Here is an 18,644-nt window from a genome sequence, read left to right on the forward strand (position 1 = left end):
CGTAATAAATTAATTTGAAACAATCAGGATTTGATATTGAGACTTTCTTCAGCAGTAAAGTTGGGTCAATCCTTCAAGTATTAGCAATGCCATTAGTTTACTTTTTCTGGAAATCAAACACAACATGGTTTTGGATCTTTCTAACCTGAATTCATTAGAGCTTTGTTATGTGAAGATATAGTCAGAAAACTCTAAGAGATGGATTTAAAAAACAATAATTAAAACACAAACCTCTATGGCCAATATACTTATTCATTAACACAACTTTCCATTGCTGTCTGCCTGCTCCTTAGTAGACAGCAATAAAATGACAGTAGGCTTGTTTCGTTACACAGTTGTCAGAAAATCCAACAGATATGTACTTTTAAGTTTTTAAATATGTCCATAATAATTTTTAGGTAGTAATCATAAAAGTCACTGAGGAAGAGGATGAACTTTCCATTTGCCAGTCAACCATCATTCTGAATTTCTAATATCTTCCTTATTAATCAAGATTAAAGCCATAAAATAATAATGATAATAATAATAATAAGATTTTTATCTTTTTCCTATTTCCAGCTAATTTCTGGATAAAATTTTGTCAGTAGTCTCTCAAGAGAAAGAGCTGCAAACTCTTTTACAACTCTATTACTGAAGAACATTGTGGATCTTGGTGTTTTGAGTGTCTGACTAAGCTCATGCCTGAGTTCCTAACCACTGTGATCTTCTACTGTATATGGTTGTAAACAGACAACCATAACACCTCCATTTTCCATGATACAATATCCATGGGAAAAAAATAACGTATTAGTTGAACATCAGATGCAGTGGGTAATGCAAAGGCAGTGTGATAATCCCTCTTAGCCCCTTTTGTATATGTTTTACCCCTCTTTTGTAAAAGGACAATGACTTAAGACATTTTAACTGAAGTTCAGCTATAGCTATACTTCAAGAATTCACAAGTTTGGAAGGGACCAGTAACAGAAGAACTAACATGATAAAACATTTATTTTCTTAAATTTGTACATAGGCTTAGTGATATCTGGAAAGCAGGTGATTGCCCTTTTGTAACCACAGAATCATTGAAGCTCTTGAGATCATCTAGTCTGACCACCCCTGTTCAGCTAGAGCAGGTTGCCCTAGACCATGCACAGCTAGGTTTTGAATATCTCTGCAGATGGAGACTCCACAACCTCTCTGGTAAACCTGTTCCAGTGTTTGACCACCTTAACTGACCACCAGTTAAAAAAAATATTGTCTTGTGTTCAGGAAAAGTTTTCTGTGCCCGTTGCTTCTTGTCCTGTCAGTGAGCACCACTGAGTAGAGCCTGGCTCTGTCTCCATTGCACCCTCCCTTCAGGTATTTGCATACACTGATAAGTTTCCCCCTGAGCCTTCTCTGCTCCGGGCTGAACAGTCCCATTGCTCCCAGCCTCTCATCATGTGAAAGATTCTCCAGTCTTTAATCATCTTTGTTGCTCTGCACTGGAAAGGGCATGTTTTCCTTCATGTAGGGTCAGAGAGTTCTGGAATCCGAGCTGATATGTATTAGTACAGAAATGATTGCAGTCCTGTTCTAAAGCATTTCTGTTCTCACTTTTAACCTTGGAAATCTCATTTTTAACCCTGGCAACTACTCAGGTTCAGTAGCTGTCTCCAGGTGAAACTCTAAGTAGAATTGTTTCTATATTCTATGTAATATGAACTACAGAAAAAAAGTATAAACTTGATCTATCATTTAAAATAGTTGAAGGGGGGAAACATTTTTTTTTTTTCATAGGCCATTGGGGGCATTTTAGAACAGAGAGTCAGAATTTTGGTTTCAGTTACGTTAGATTAAACCCTACATGTCATGGCTTTATATGCAGAGTAACTTTGAAGCTGGAAGAGTGGTGTGGCCAACTCGTCATGTGTATCCTAGCTGAGATTGCTGTTGGTAACAGTACTGCCAACTGCTCCTACTTCTGGAGCCAACACTTTCTTACTGTATAAATAAATCAAGTCCTCCTCTCTTGCCCCAGCACATGGGTGTTACAGCTGCAAGCAAGTCCCTGGTAGGACTATAATCGATGGTGACCGTAAGTGAGGATGTCCCACTTTGCTAGATAGGCTAGGTAGTTCACATTGCCTGAGAAGACAGCAAATTGGAACAGCACATAGGAAGGTGACACTTGTTAACCAGTGCCTCTGGGTACTACCTGGACATAGCCAGCAGTAATTCCTGAGTGCCTGTGTAAGGAAATGGAGTGGTGGTGTGGCTGGCTCCTATAGCCACCATTGACAGGCCCACTAGCCACTTGTTCCGGAGATGGGCTGTTCAACTTGTCAAGGCTGTTCTGTGTGGAAATGCCAGAGTTCAGCCTGTAAAATGAGGAGAAAACAGGATGGATGCTAGTGGGAGCTCGCAGAGAAGTACTGGGTCTGCATTGAGCTGTGGTCCAGATGTGACTACAAGCAGCAAGTTTTAGAGAGGATGCTTTTCAACTAGTTGTGTGATACAATGTGTGGGGCTGATGATGTCCTGTGTATGCTCCCTCTCAAGTGTTTTGCTTGTGTGTGCATGTGTTTAATAAAGTGTTTAATTCCACTATAGTCATAAATATATGTAACCTTGAGACTCTGATGACTAGCAAACATCATTCAACTTCATGGTTCCACTTCATTCATTCACTCAGCAGTCATACAACATGTGGCTGCCCTTGATGCCAGAATATGTGTGCAGTCATATTCAGCCTGGCACATTCCCTTGCTGTAACATATTTTTCAAGTTTTTTTTTTTTTTTTAAATAGAAAAAAATCATTTATTAGAATATCGTATTCTTAAAATGGAAAGAATTTAACAAGGCCAGTGATGAAAAAGTGTTATTTTTTCTGTCTTTTCACCTTCTAATTCATGCAGATTAAAATCTCACCTATCTGATCAACTGTCATCCATATTTCCCTTGCGTTATTACAACAATTATTTATTCTGTGTTTGTGGTAGTGTCCATAAGGCACTAAGAGTTCCTCTGTCCTCTAGATGAGAAGCTCGAAGAGAATAACTTGAAAGAGAGGCCCAGGTACAGCAGTAGAGGGGCTTTTTAATTGTATGCAGGTGATTCCCCCCAAAAATGTTACGGTAGAAGTCAGTGGAAAATACAGAGACAGGGACTTGTAGCTTAGTTTGAGGAAGTCTGTGAAGAAAAGGTTTTGTGGAAAAAAAAGCCTAGAGGCAATTGCTCAAAATGCCTATATGTACATAATAAAACCAGAATGATGTGAGAGATCAAGAAAAGGACAGGTGGAATCCAATATAAGGTGGCTTAAGAGAGAGGTCAGTAAGAAGTACGGTGAGGAATCGGCACAGCAATGCAAGGAGGAAAATGACAAAATCAAATTGATGCAAAAGGAAGAAAACTTTGGTTCTGACATTTCATATTTACGTGTCAGTAGCAGAGGTGGTATTTCCCATGGTGTGCAAGGAGAGGAAATTGTGGACCTTTGAGATGCTAGTGAGGTAAAAGCATTACAGATTTGCTAAAAGGTGAAGGAGTACTTTGCTGAATTCAAAAATCTGAGACTGTGGTATAATGGATTAAAAATATATAAACAAAGGAAGATCTATGAAATGTTAGATATTATGCAGAATGGAAACAGTGACACCTATTAACTAGAGTCTCTGGGCACTATGTACGGTAAAGACTGTGGAACAAAGCTGGTCACACTTAGTATTATGGTAGAATTCATTGTTTGGGGGAGATTTATGACTGTAAAAAACATCATCCATTACCCATTTGTGCCTCTGGAAATTTAGCACATTTCAGGTGATAAACCTTCACCATGCTCATCTTGACTAGAACTTGTTTTCTGAACTTAATAAGAACTACTCACCCAACAAGTTTACAGTTCTGTAAGCGAATCCCATGCACACTGTGCCCAGGCCATCCTCTAAAAAATTAGGACTGGAACATAAATCTTGCAGTGGAGCAGCAACAGGAGCAGGAGCACCTGTCTGCTGCATTCCAGTTGTTATAAAGAATGTGAATGATCTGTGCATAAAGCTTCTCTGCTGATTCTCCATTTATAACACTTTTCTGGTTTATTTTTCTGCTTCCTCCTCCTCATCACCAGCCTGACAATGAACTGAAGCAGCATGAATGCAACACGCTGTCCATTTTGAGGACTGTTTGGTTAGACTCCTTTAATAAAGCAATGAATGGAGAATGGTAATACACTTCAATAGAAACATTGTACCTCCTGCAATAACAATTGCCATTTGTAATTAGGAAAGAATCTGAAGAAAAGCTTTGACTGTACAACCATGTTAGATGTTTTCCACAATAGAACTGATAGCAATGGGAAAATATCTGTAGTAGGTTTGGTCTGAGAATTTTTAGCCAGTAACGCGTTAGATGACCGTAAGGCCAGTTGTCCTTTTCCCTATGCATTGCCTACCTTATATCCTTTGCAACCCACTTTGGCTCATACAAAATTCCCAGTGATGTCAGTGGAAATACTGCAGGAAAAATGACTGCAGCAAAGATGACTGGCTCCTAAGGCAAGGGTCTGAGTGTATATCTGCACCTATAATTTAGCAGACCTGCTTGAACTATGACATTGTGGTTCTCCTCAGGCATTCACCACTGCTGTTCCAGCTAGGAGCCTGCCAGCAGCTAGAAACTCCCACAGGCTTCAGCCATAAAGGGATCCTCACAAGATCTTCCAAGTCCTGAGGGCTCCTGTGAGCCAATAACAAACCTCCGCGCAGTGACATACAGAAGATGCTAGACATCTCGCAAGATATAACTTCATCAGGCTCAGCTTGCCTATGTCCAGCAGCTTGATTCTAACCTTAAACATCAAATGCTTAACAAGAAATTGTGGCTTGTGTAGTGTGAAATCTGCCTTTAAGAGTGCGTGCCGAATTGGCTTCCCCCCTTCATCTGGGGCAGGCTGACCTGCGGGCTCTATGGGAACTGGAAGGCAGAAAAGCCTCAAACAGCTTCTGAAAGCACGGCTCTCCTGCGAGATGTCAATCCTTCCACTTCAGAATATCCGGGCAGGACGCGTGCATCTGGGTAAAGCTGCTGTGTCCTCAAGTTAACCAGCTTCCACTTTCCAAGAGGGCAGTCAGCCAAGTTCTCCCTGCCCGTGTTCCCCAGTCTCACCAAGGCAGAGCCCCCTGGATTTCCTGGAGAAAGGTATTAACTGCTGAGGGCACGGTGGCACCTTTTCCTGGATTTTTATGTTTCTTTCTTTCTTTCTTCCTTTTAAATGGCTGGGTGTGATTTACAGATCAAAAGCTCTTGTTTCCCTATATACAAACCTGCTGAAACATGTGGGGGTCTTCTGGAATAAATAAGAGGAGAATTTGGCTCTGGGTTTCAACCCGATGAGACCTATAAGGTCTGCTCATGAGCAGTGACAAAAGGAGGGCTCTGCGTTTTTGCCAAGATGCAGTGAGGAAAACACTGCTTAAGAAACTGAGAAGCACCCGAGCATACCTGGCTCTCCTGGAGCTCACACAGGTATCACCCGCTCCATGCACACACAGCAGCGGTGTCTGCAGAGCTTCTCACGGGGAAGGAGTGCTTGCCGTAAACCCCCAGGTGCAGCCCTGCCGCTGCTGTCCTGAAAGTAGCCCGGCTTTGCGTTGGAGACGTTACTTTGTCACACAATATAAAATTTTATTAAGGGAGCTGTTCAGAAAAGCTTACAGTACAGGGCCCTCATCTTTCGGATGCTTACACACTGCCTCACTTTGCATCTCTGACCTGTCCCTTGCAAGTCACCGAGGTTACTCACACGCGTAAAGTTACCCACAGGCCGATGGGTTCTGTACCATGAGAGTGCAGATGAGGATAGGATATGAGAAAGGAAGTATTATTGTCCTCCTCTCGCAGATGAGGAACTGAGGCACGGCCAAAACGAGGGCCCGATCCTGCACGGCCGCTAGCTGCGCTCAGCCGCCGAGCATGTGAGCCGCTTCCCCCGGGCTCGCCGTGCCCCCCGAGCGCCCTGCAGGGTCTGCATCGCGGCGCCAGGCTCTCGCACCGCTTTTCGGTGAGTTACTTCGGATCCGGCGCCGGAATCACTCCCCGCTGCCTCCCGCAGCCCCGACCCGGACGGGGGGAGCGGGGACCCCAAAGGTACCGGGGAGAAGTTGGTGGGAGGGTGAAGGCGGGGGAGTGGAGGCTGGGGGGGCAGCGGAGCCCGGTAGGCAGGTCCGTCCGTCCGTCCGTCTGTCCTTCTTTCCTCCCTCCCTCCGCTTTCCTTCCTTGCCTCCCCCATCCCGGCTTTTTTTTTTTTTTTTTTTTGGCTTAAAACGCCGTCGGGGAGCGGAGGCGCTGGCTCCGGGAGCGCTGCCTTCACGGAGCCGAGCGGAGGTGCCCCTGTTCCCATCATCTCCAATCATCTCCCCATCTCTCATCATCTCCCATCTCAATTTCCCCATCTCCATCTCCCCATCTCCCATCTCCCATCATCTCCCCTCTCCCCGCCTTTCAGCCCCCGTGGCTCTGCTCCGGGAGCCTCATCCCGGGGACCTGCCAAATTAGCGGGGCGTTTCAGGGAAGCGCAGCTGCGGGCGGAGCGGCTGCCTGCCACAAGTTTTGTCCCTTGTCGCCCAGCCGGGGGGCTCCGCCGCGGGGTCCCCCCCCGCCCGGGCAGCGGCTGCGCTGCTGGAGAAGATGCGCGCAGGCACCCGGTGTGCGAGCCCTGCCCGCCGCGGCACTTGCTTCCGAGGAAACTTTTAATTTTGCGCCTCAAGAACCGGACCGCTTCTTGGATTACTTTCCTGCCGTGGTCCAGAAGGTAGGGTAGCGCTGCCAGACGCTCTGCGCCCACGGTTTTTACAAATTGGGATGGCGAGAGTACTGTGTCGGGAAACATTTGTGCCTTAGGTTCTCAAATGTTCTCAGGAAAGTGATGTTTTGTGGAATGCAACAGTTCCTAGACTAGCATGGCCACTAGCTTCAACTCTGTGAATGACTGTAAAGGACGGTACTGGTTCTTTCTTTTTTTTTCTTTTCTTTTCTTTTCTTTTCTTTTCTTTTCTTTTCTTTTCTTTTCTTTTCTTTTCTTTTCTTTTCTTTTCTTTTCTTTTCTTTTCTTTTCTTTTCTTTTCTTTTCTTTTCTTTTCTTTTCTTTTCTTTTCTTTTCTTTTCTTTTCTTTTCTTTTCTTTTCTTTTCTTTTCTTTTCTTTTCTTTTCTTTTCCTTTTTTCCTTTCTTTTCCTTTCCTTACATTAGGTCTGCATACACATAAAAGTGCAGATAGCATTTTCACAGGATTTTGTGCAGGGATTAGAAGTTAGAGGGAGAGATCTTCCTGACCAGATAGTTTTCTTTCAAATAAGTAGACAGCACAGAGGTTGCATGCGTATGCATTTATTGTCCAGCAGTCTGAAACAAAAAGGTATATAATCCTGATAATAATTCATGCCTTTACCTTTACAACCCATTTGCTAGACTTTAATAATCCAGTTTTAAAATTAAAGGCTGCAGTGCATTGTAAGGGTCAAATCCTTTAAAAGACGCACTCTGCTAGCTTTCAGTTGACTGCTCACATCAGTAGTTACTCGCACGCACAAGGGAGTACAAAATAGTATGGCTGTCTGTGAAACATTATAAATGATCATTGAAATGTAGTGAAAACTGTTAATATATTGCAGTGAGAATTGTTCCAAATACTTTGAAAGACTTTATCTGAATCAGCTCTACAGGCGGATGTTGTGACCAGCTTACTGCGCTGTTCTCACCTTGCTGGTGAATCGCATAGTTTATGGGGCTGGGAGTTTTACTGAAATGGAGAATATTGAGGATGGAGTGGCTTGCTTATATGAAAGGGAAGTTGCTCCTGAATTTCACAAACCACAGTTTTACCCTTAACTAACTTTGTTAATTCTTAATCTTCTTCTATTCTCTAATGAGGGAAATTTTAAGACAAAAAAAAGTGAGAATAGTTTTAAGTTACCACGCAAAGGCCCAATATTCCTCTTTGTGGGTTAATATAACAGCAGCATATAGTAGTTCGTGCTATGTGCCTTTTCCAAAAGGTGTCACCTCTCCCATGTAGGAGCTTCTGTTTAATGTTGACATGCTTTCCTTTGATTTTTAACTCATAAATGTTTTTTTTTTAAACTGAATAAAACACACAGGATATACTGCCAAGACTGCAATATATCTCCACTTGCTCCTTCCTCCCTACTGCCCCCCCACCCCAAAGGGCACCCCAGTTCTGAACAAAGCTCTTCCAAGCTGCAGTTTGATGGGCTTTTTGCCTTATTGCTGTATTAAAGCCTCTGAAACTGCTACATGTGGGCATGAGAAACCAAGCATAGACCATGTACAAGTACTCTTAAACTGATAGCTGTCCTTAGCAGAACTGCATGGGGAAGTGTCCAAAATACTGCAGAGCTCTGCACTTTCCTTAGTTCATGTTTCTGTTATCCCAGACTCGCTTCCAGTCCTAAAGATTTTCTCACAAATGTTGAAATTAGTGACTATCCATATGTTCTTGGAGGGGGGTGGGGTGGGGAGAAGTACATTAACCTAAACCCAGAACACTAGATATACTGCAAGTCTGGAAAAAAAAAAAAAAAAAAAAAGAAAAAGAAAAAGAAAAAAAAAAGAAAGAAAAAAAAAAAAAGGAATAGAAATGATATGCCTTAAGAGGAGGTGAATTTAAAACAGAAAGACAGGAGAAAGAAGGCTTATCCGCTGAGAATATCCGAGCAATCCATAAAGAGGTCGGTGGCAGCCCAGTGCTGGTCATCCTCAGGAGCCAGGGTTTCAAAGCTAATGCACTCTGTTTATCTGTGAGAGTCACCCACTTTCTGGGTATGACTTCCAGGGGAAGTAGCAGGCAGGCAGAGGCATAATGTGGGATTTTGTTACTGTCCTAACTCAGCTCAGAAGGACCAGTGGACCCCAGTGAGGAACGAGTGATCATGGATCTCTCTGACCCAACACAGCGATGGGAAGACAAGGCGTGGGGCTGGCTTATCTCCTTGCCCTTTGTGTCCACGATAACTTGGAGGAGCTTAGGCATTTCTCCTATACACATCATTTGTCCCGGCTGAGTACATCTCAGGCTGTCCCCCTGAGCATCATGAGCTGACGGGTTTTTGTAGGTCACGCGCGGGGGTAGCAGCGGAGAGAAGCCGGTCGTATACCTGTGACTTCCCACTTGGGCTCCCAGCTGCCCGTGAGCTCCCTGGGAATAGTCTGGTGGCATGTCCCATTATGCAAGCACGAATGATGCCTTTGTCATTTGTGTTACACGCAGCATGCAATAAAAATGCAATAGTCTCCATCCCCACGTTACCGTAACAGTTTTTCTTTCCCTTGTGGAGGTTAATACCGAAATCCTGGTTTGCTTGCCACTTCCACTGCATAGCTATGCAGAAATGTAAGTGCAGAATCAATCCACAGAGTTTTACAACAATGCAAAACTTGTTTCTCATTGTTAAAATTAGATAAGTGCAAAACAAAGCCAAAAATATTTCCAGACATTTTATTTGAGCTTAGGTACTTCTCACACTAACAGTGCAATCTTACAGAAAACAAGGAAATGGGTCCAGTTTGTATTTAAGCAACAGAAAATGAGGAAGGGCATAATGAATTGTATGCTAGATCTGGCAGATCATTTTTGGCAACTTTTTTTTTCTTAAAGTCCAGAGGATATCAAAAGTCATGGATCACAGCCTAATTGTGTGGCTCCTCATCAGGAAAAACTTCCACTGAGGACTTGTGGGATTTTATTTATATGTTTTATGTGTAAAAAGAGCTGGGTCCACAGTGAATTTTATTGTTTTACAGTCAAGATTCACATATGTATTTGATTACATTTTGACCAGTCATTATGTTCTACCATTATTAAAAGTAATAGAATTAGACCAAAGAAAACATAATAAAGTAGTAAAATGCAGTGCAGCAACAATGGGGTCTTTAGAAAAAGTTGTCATCTTTACGTGCATAGAGAGGGATATGTTGCCGACATTGTAATGGACTCCCGTGGAATTCCCCTTTCAAATCGACAAACCCCACTTTTCTAGGAAGTATAAGATCACCCAGATGAAAGGTTTGGGAACGTTTTCTTCGCAGAATCAAAAAAGAAGGGGGAATGGACGAGGTTGCACTACTGGAAAAACATCAGATGGTTAAATGCGTTTGCTAGATACATTCGGTAGAATACCAGGAATCTATTGTATCAGCTGAAAAGTGGGAGGTGAGGACTCTTGTCAGTTTTTCTGGGAATATGATTCTTTAGGATTTTTTTTTTCAGTGCCTGCCACACAATGCAGGAGTCAAAAGAGGAAAAATTTACTCCTCATTGGCATTTTTTCTTTAATCCAAAGATTTATATATATATATATTTATCTATTTTCCTGTTGGAGAGCTATAGCATTTAGAGAAAAGTTTTAATTCAATTTGAAGCAAGACAGGCAGCCTTGGTCTTCTTGATTTTATGTCAGTTTTTAAACAGGAGGATACTTTAAGTACCTTCCACTCATCCAAAGAGGCTGCACAAGTTTCACCTCCCTAGTGGCTATCCAGCAAAACTGACTTCAGCTGGGAAACTCCATGCTTCCAAGGTCAGCCGCGGTGCATTGTCCCTAAGACTGTAATCTATACATAAACATAACATCAGCTCAGAGTCAGCAAGAGTTTTGTTTGCTTCCTAAACTTAAACAGCATTATGTTAGCCCCAGAGGCTTTGCTGTGATGAATCTTTATTAAAAACCCAACAACGTTTGCCTCACCCTTTTCCTTTAAGACTCACCTTCCTCGATGCTTTAAGCTCGTGGACAAGAAGAGGCTGCAGGTTTTTTGCACTGGGCAGGTCACTGCCAAGGCAGTGTGGTGATTGCAAAGGTAGGTCCTAGTCCTGGAAAGATACGTGCATGTTCTTAACTTTATTTGTACCACTGAAAATTCATGTGGATGGGACAATGCAGGTTTGGGACCTGCATGGCACACTCGTGCATCTGGTATAAATGCCTCAAACTCAAAGGGCCATTCAGATCACAGTTTTGAAGAGCATTCACACTGGAATTGTCTTTTTTTTTTTTTTTCTTCTAATATGGGAAGTGTCTACTACTTCTTTAGCTTATTTTGAAATATATTACATCCGAATGATTTAAATTTCTTCTTCTGATCCCAGTTGCTCTAGCTTTCTCAGTAAAAGAAAAACTTGTTCTCTATGATAGGTTTGATTCCCTGCTGCATTGCTTCATTTTTCCACTTGTGTCAACTCACTGAGAACAGTGGAGTAATTGCAATATGAAGCTGGAATTGTCAGTAGTGGATTGGGTCCAAAATATTTGCAAAAGCAAAATGAGTTAACTGAAAAATGTAGTGTGGAGAAACTTGCTAATTCATTTCAATTATAGTAATTTTAGGAGTTATTTTTAGGTTTATTTGGGAAAAAAAAATCACACGGATCTTTAATATGCTTATTCAGGCTGATAATGTCCTTTAATAATCCGTAACAGCTTGAACAGTTTGGAGAGAAATTAGGAAGCAATTCTGAGATCGTGAAGCAGAGTTATTGAAACCTCCTATAATTTGGACAAATCGACTACTGATAAATTGTTGGGGATACTTGGCAATAACAATTCAAGACATAAAGAGATCCTTTTATTTTTTCTCGGTTGCATATTTAGATATGCATTGCTAAAGACATCCTCTGCTTTTAAGCTGTATGTATGTATATACATGGATACAAAAAGTTCAGGTTTGCATCTGCTACTTGTTTTCTCTCGAGTGAGAGCTCTGGAATAATATCCAAGAGCTCCGTTTGGTCACTGGAGAAAGTGCAGTGTTCTTAGATTGAGTGCCTCAATTTACACAGCTCACCTTTTTAGTCAGTTTATTTGTATGATGGAAATGTGTGCATTTTCCCTGTCATGGCGAATTTATTTCTCTTTTCTTCACTAAAAATCAAGCAAAAAGGTGACAGAGTTTAATGAGTTAATAAAACGTGGCCTTAATTAGGAAAATTACCTTCATATTTTTCTCATATTGTGCAACTAATTTTAATGATTGGTTACAGTTCAAAAACTAGAAGGAAGAACCTTTTTCATATTTGCAAGGATATCAAGTCCAGCCATTTGCATACAGTCACTGAAAGACCTTTTAAAGATCCCCTCTAACTATGAATTGTAACAAAAATATGGGTCAGTACAGTAGAATGTTAGAAGGAGTACATATGGAAAACACATACATGCATACAAGATACACTCTTTATCATTTGTCAGCACTTGTACAAAGAATTCCCAAAGAACTGAGAATTATGTAGGAGCTCTGAGACAACTTTTTTTACACCCTCACAATTGTTCACTAACATGGAAATTAATTTTACATGTGCCAGACATACAAATGTTTCAAATCTGTACTGTTAGCAGAGTTCTTTTCTTAATCTCATGTGTTGAATTACAGAGCTTCCTTCATTCTGCAGACAGGAGCTCTCCATTGAAATTTGACTGTATGCTTATAATTGTATTGTCAGTTCGTGTAGTTAACCAGAATTTACACTAGGCAGGAATAGAGAAGTGATTGAATAAACTAAACATCTCCCTAGACTTCATAGAAAACTCTGAATATAAAATTAATGGAGAGAGAGGAATAAAGGGAGAAAAAATGATCCACTTAGTTTTAACCTTTTTTATTTTTAATGCAATCTTTTAAAAGACCTGGGGGGTGTTTTTAAAACAGCATTGGAAGGACACTGAAATGCTAATTGTGACTCTCTGGTTTTAGTTTTCAGAAAAGGACCACCCCCCATCTTTGTAGTTATTATTTACATTGAGCAGTGTGATGAGGCGGAAATTAAAAATAGAATTAAAATGGTTCTAAAGTAGAGTCATTCACAGAGATTGTGAAGTCTAGCATATTAAATTACAATAATAAAGCTAATTATCAGCTGCTTGCTGAGATATTGAACACTTTTAATTAAAACTAGTTTGTAGGATTCTAGCAATTTTCTTCAAGTATTTCCACTGGTTGTACAATACATACTACTTTTTACCCACATTTGACAGCCTTCCTGTTTTGTGCTCAGTCATTTGTAGTAGGTAAAAGTCATATGTGAAGGTAAAAGTCTATGAAAAAAAAAAAAAGTTATATTATGTCTTTAAAAAAATAATATATATATTAATAATATATATATTAAAAAAAAAAAGGAAGCTCAAGATTAAACAAGATTAAATACTTCTACAGGGCTGTCTTTATGCGTCCTTTCTCTTGGTTATTACTTCAAACCCATCAACTCCAGTGGATGAAAGGGGCTTGTTTCAAGGCCATCTGACCATGCAATGAGAAATGCAGCTGTATTACAGGTATGCAGGTAGATGCAACTCCCATCTTAAAAAGAAAAAGGCTGATGACGCAGCGTATATAGCCCTTATCACCTGTTGTTAATGTGCAAATTCTCCCATGGGGTACACTATCTGCTATAGGTGTTCAGCTGGTGCTGAGTTTTCCAGGCTGCAGCCTGGTTTTGCTTTATTTACTTATTTTTTCAACTTCTTCACCTGCCATAGAAGGTTGAATCTAGGACCTGTCTTGGGTGCTTTGCTTCAGTTTAGGTTGTAAAGTGGGTTGGGGTTTTACGTTTTTGCTTGCTGGTTTGGATTTTTGTTTGCCAAAGCCATGGCCTACATGACTAGGAGCCAATAAAATGCGTCAGAGACCACAAAGAGGAGACGCTCTCACACAAGCACTCGGCCAGGGCCAGCCACTCCAGCGACCTGTGCAAGCGGTCCCTTTTCCTGCCGCCAGGCTGCTTGCACAAGTTGGGGTTGCGAAATCGACCATTTCCCCACCGGGGCTGTGGAAGCAAGGCTTGGGTTGGCCAGGTTGCTCTTTTGTTTTATCACAGTTAACCCAGAGCTAGCGCGGCTGGAGAGTGCATGTTCCACGCACATTCTGTGCTTTCAAAGGACCTGGAGAACACAGGTCCTCAGAACAAAGTTTTTACTCCCCTCCAAACTTCTCAAAAGCTCCTGTTCTCTGCTCTAAGGCTTTGTGGAAAATCGTACGTGCACCTGAAGGTTGTATGCAGGACAGAAGTGTTCCTTCAGGGACCTTTCTGTTTACTCGAAGGCTACACCTACAAGTAGGAAACATGCAGCAGGACATGGTGTGCATTTATGTACTTTTTGCAGCACCAGAAGTAGAGCTATATATAGATGGAAGGACAGCTCTGAGTTTAGGTGTGCTGATGTAAGTCCAAACAAAGTCCACAAATGAATAAATTGGTGACTTCGTGTCCATACCATAATGGCACTGGGCTGAGTGTCAAGCACATCTTTTTGCAGAGAAGTCAGTAGCTTCTACATAGCTGTTAAACAAAGAAGAAAACACAATGCTTAGTGTTTGGCATTGGATTAGGTCATCTCATTGAATTATTTTGTTGGCCTTAAGAGAGTAGGGTTTGTAGAAGGACTGATGTGCTTATATATTTGTTTGAATTGATAATACACTGCATAAATGCTAAGCATTCATTTTCCCAGAAAAGTTTACTTTTGAATTTGCATCATAAAGCAGGAGATGAAATAATAAACTAAGACTTGCAAATAATTAATTTGCTGTATTCTGATAGATTGGAAAATCTTGACCTTGCAATGACTTTATCCTATTTACACACAGAATCCTAAAAGGTCCCAAATTCACTTCCAGCTGTAATTTACATTTGCAGTAAGCAAAGCAGTGCCTCAGTGATTCATAGGACCTGCTCTGATGTATGCTTAAGACATAGCACAAGTTGTGTTGCGGAGAGTTGCAAGGAGAGAAAACAGTCAAGTGTAAATTTTCTTTTGGGCTCAGGATGCTGCACAACCTGGACAAATGCCAGCTAAGTTAAATCCAAAACTTTTGTGTGATCATGGTCAGTAAGGCACTTTATTTTTTGAAACAAAATCAGCACAGCCTTTCAGCTTTAGTGTGTGTTTATTATCAATTAGCTCAATGCCTTAGGACTGCAACATTTGATTCTTTTTCCAAAACATTAGAGTAGCTTTATCTGTGATCTGGTATTTGAATTGTGAAGAGGAAAACATACAGGTTTGAGTTCTGCATCTGAAAAGACTTGAAGAAATGCTTTTATATATTTTTGGTGGGAACATGTGAGCCCTTTCAGTAAGGGAGCAAACTTTGAAGCTCTTTGGATTCCTAAACACAAAAATCTGGTATCACCTAGGTGCTAGTCCATTTACTGCTATACATGAGAGCTACATGTATTCACTGTTTGAAAGTGACATAGCTTTGGTGAGCTGCCCACCCATCTTTTGATTTCTAATGTAGACTCCTAAGTTACCTAATGTAAGTAGATGAAAGTGCATTGAAGACAGTGAAGTCAAACATGCTTCTTATGCTAGTGATAAATTGGATTCTGTAGACACAACTTGCAATGCAAAGTTGTAAAACATTTTTTGCTTGACAAAACAAACAGGGTCCCATGTCATAAACACTTCTTATAAGAAAAAAAAGTGTTTGTAAAGGTCATTGACAAATTGATATCAAATAGATACTTTGGTATAAATCCTGATATCCATACATAGGGCTCTCTTGTGCTTTCCTGGAACCTGGTGTCAATGTTTCCGCTAGAGCAGAGGAGAAAAGGGAGGCAAACATAGGTCATAGCTTCCTATTCATAGATTTACTATGCCAAAGCCAAAGAGATGAATTCCACTTTTAGCACTTAAAATTTAGCTCAGGCCACGTTACGCCCAAGTGCTGTTTGAAAAAAAATAAATAAATGGTAACGATAACAGAGCCCAAACCAACACACTGTTGCCATTGCAGAATTGGGGGTGGAGGGATGCCCTGCCATGTTTATTTTGGTGATAAAGAGCCTACACTGAAATTAGCTGCGATTTCATTGGTATTTACGAGATACAATAACGTAATATAGTGTAGGAGTGTAATGTTCCCCTGTGAGTGGTTCAGAACATTTTTAGGATTTTTTTTAATTTCTTTTTTTCTTGTTGTCGTTTTATCCATTCACTTAGTGCTTGTGGATCTTCAACCACATTTAGGAACCACGTTTATTTGTTCTAAGTAATTGTTAGAGGAAAAAAATCTTTCCCTCCTCAATTTTCCACTGTCTCTATTTTTCTTTCCATGTTTCATCCCCAGGAAATGGAAGAGAATTCATCTCTGATAAGGGAGGGCATCAGTTTTAGGACAGACAGTAGTCTACTCTCACAGAAAGTAAGCCAGATGATAAGCCATTCCACAGATGATAATAAAAATAATAATAATTGTACTCTAGTTTACCTCCCCATTTGACAACTGGGGAGTGTTTTCAAATTGAATTCTGTCTGATGGCAGCCAAAGGCAGGAAGGAGTACAACAGAAGTGTGATGCCAAAATTGCACGAATGCGGAATGCAAAGCTTGTCATGTCAAGGGCAGGTAAATTCAGGAATACTGAAATGGAAGCATGGCTTTTAAATACTCTTGTCTGCAAAAAAAACAAACAAAAAAAAGTGGCAAACACCATTGATTTCCCTAAAGAAGGTATTTTCTCCTTTGTCACTTCCTCTTCCCATTGTCATTCCCAATCCTGACGAAGCCCTAAGCAATTGTGAAAAAGCGGGTGCAGTAGGAATGAAGTACCCTTCATGAATGTGATTCCTTTCTTGTGGACATTTTCTTAGGATGCTTTCTGTGGTTGGCTGAGGTTCACTGTATTCTGTGGAAAAATGTGTAGTAATCAACTGATTAATAGCAGCCAGGTAACCCACGCAGGCAGTAATAAATGCATGGGTATGTCTTTTTTTTTTTTTTTTTTGTCTTCCTTTGTGTTCAGTCATGCTTGCAGGAGAAATCAGGGACTGAGCAATGTTGCACTATACCACCTGCCATAACTGCACCTCATTTGCAGTCACTGAGCAGGCTACCATTATAGAAAGGTGTTGGGTTTTCCCTCTTGCAAGAGAAGCTGTATTTCCCACTGACTACTTATTTAAAAATGGACCAATTGAATGCTCTTCAGTCCCATAGGAACAGATGCAAATTGTTGGGTGGTAGGTGACTTTCTGTGTTTTGCATAGCTGTAATCATTTCTGAGAATTACAGATAAAAGTTACACAAATTGTTTTGTCTGGAATTAAAAGTTTAAGACAGAATAATGCAAGACAAAACATTAGTGAACATAAAGTAGTGTCATGGTAGGTGTGCAACAGGCAGAACCTTCTGTAAGAATTCAAATCTTATTTTTTTTTGCAAGCTGCATAGGCAAAAACCTGTTCCCCAACCAATCTGTCTGCAGTTCTGCAGTCTCCACTCACTTTCTGCAAGTCTTGCACAGACCTGATGATGGAAGCTGGCTTTTGCAAGGTGGGGCAGCAGCGTATTGGATCTCAGATATACTGCTGGCATACAGAAGAAAGGAGGCCATCAAACTTATGAGATGAATATCTGTGACCACTGCTATTATACTTCTCCACTGCAGTTTGCTGGGTAGCGGGCTGAAGACTTGGAAAAAAAAAAAAAAAAGAAAAAGAAAAAAAAAAGCAAATTATGCAAGTTGGGCTAAAAAGGCAAGGCTATCATTGGTACCCTTTCTGTAAGAACCCAGGCCACATCCTCATCCACTTCTAACCCTCGAGAAAATGCATCTTCTTTAATCCCAGGAAGCAGGGTTGATGGGAGAAGTCTCTCGGTTTTAAGGAACAGCAAAGAGCCAGCTCCCTTTCTGGAGGGATGTGAAGTCAGTCACGTCCCGCTGGAGACGTGACCTAGCGTGCCGTAGCTGAACAGAGAGCTCACAGGCCTTTTCCCCTCCCCACCTGAGGCCACCTCAGCCTCCCACGCCAGACTTTAAGGCCGGGGTGGGTTGTGCTGGGACTACCTGCTCTGGCAACACACATATCATCTACAGGGCTACCAGCTGTCCGCAGCTGGCACATGGGGCCCAAGCCTGCTGGCTCCTGTGCTGGCTGAGAACCTGAGCTTTATTTCTACCCCACTAACCCTCTGCCTGCTTCTCCCTGGTGTTTGTGGTCAGTGGTCGCTTGCTCTTCGGAACATGGTGTGTCGCAAGAGGAGGGCAGGAGCTTCCCAGTATGACTTACCAGGCGGCGGAGCCAGCCATCTGTCAGCAAAACAGGAAGGCCTGGGTTCCCTTTCTCTCCTGGGCTCGTTTCGCTATTTTAGGGAGCTGTACTTCTCCCCGCGTAGCGCGAGGCCGGTGTGGTCTGGAGGAAGGACTCCTGAACGAGCGAGGGGCCAAAGCCTGAGGCTGCTGTTCTGCCCATCTGCTGCTGCTTGAGGTGTATTCATTATTAATGGAGGTAGTGGCGGTGGCTGCTCAGATATGCAGCCCTGCCTGGGTAAATGAGACATTCTTCAGCAAATTGCTTCGTTTTTTGATTGCTGATTGTACGCGTGTCACCAAGCTGACTCAAGGTTCATCGATGCATGCTCAGTAAATTAGAAAGAACATAACTATGGATCAACCAAGAGAATGAATTCTGTGCCTACAATGACCCAGGGCCATTTAATTTTCTGCTTAATTTTGTTGCAGTCAGTTTGCATTTTGGGTTATTATGCAGTAGGAAATTAACAATAAATAACAAATTTGGTCCTCCTGTGCTTGTAATGATATTTTTATAAATCTTTGTAATGCTGTTTTTAAAAGGATCAAGGTCTGTGCCAGTCTGATACTCCAGCAAGTAT

General features: G+C 41.5%; 1 protein-coding gene across 15 annotated transcripts in view; it reads left to right on the forward strand.

Annotated features, from left to right (window-relative positions):
* The first annotated feature begins 4,982 nt into the window (after positions 1–4,982).
* Positions 4,983–18,644, forward strand: part of IKZF1 (IKAROS family zinc finger 1) — a 73,886-nt gene continuing 60,224 nt past the window's right edge. Inside the window, exons 1-2 of one of the 15 annotated variants that reach the window (XM_068671058.1) lie at positions 5,690–6,020; positions 6,587–6,770. The gene's annotated coding sequence lies outside the window, so the exon portion shown is untranslated. Of the gene's footprint in view, positions 5,159–5,683; positions 6,107–6,159; positions 6,182–6,586; positions 6,771–10,809; positions 10,834–18,644 lie in introns of those variants that run through there. The other 14 variants (XM_068671059.1, XM_068671061.1, XM_068671070.1 and 11 more) reach the window with 14 other exon arrangements.

Source organism: Anas acuta, chromosome 2 (genome assembly GCF_963932015.1).
Source record: "Anas acuta chromosome 2, bAnaAcu1.1, whole genome shotgun sequence".
In the NCBI taxonomy this organism is placed as follows: Eukaryota; Metazoa; Chordata; class Aves; order Anseriformes; family Anatidae; genus Anas; species Anas acuta.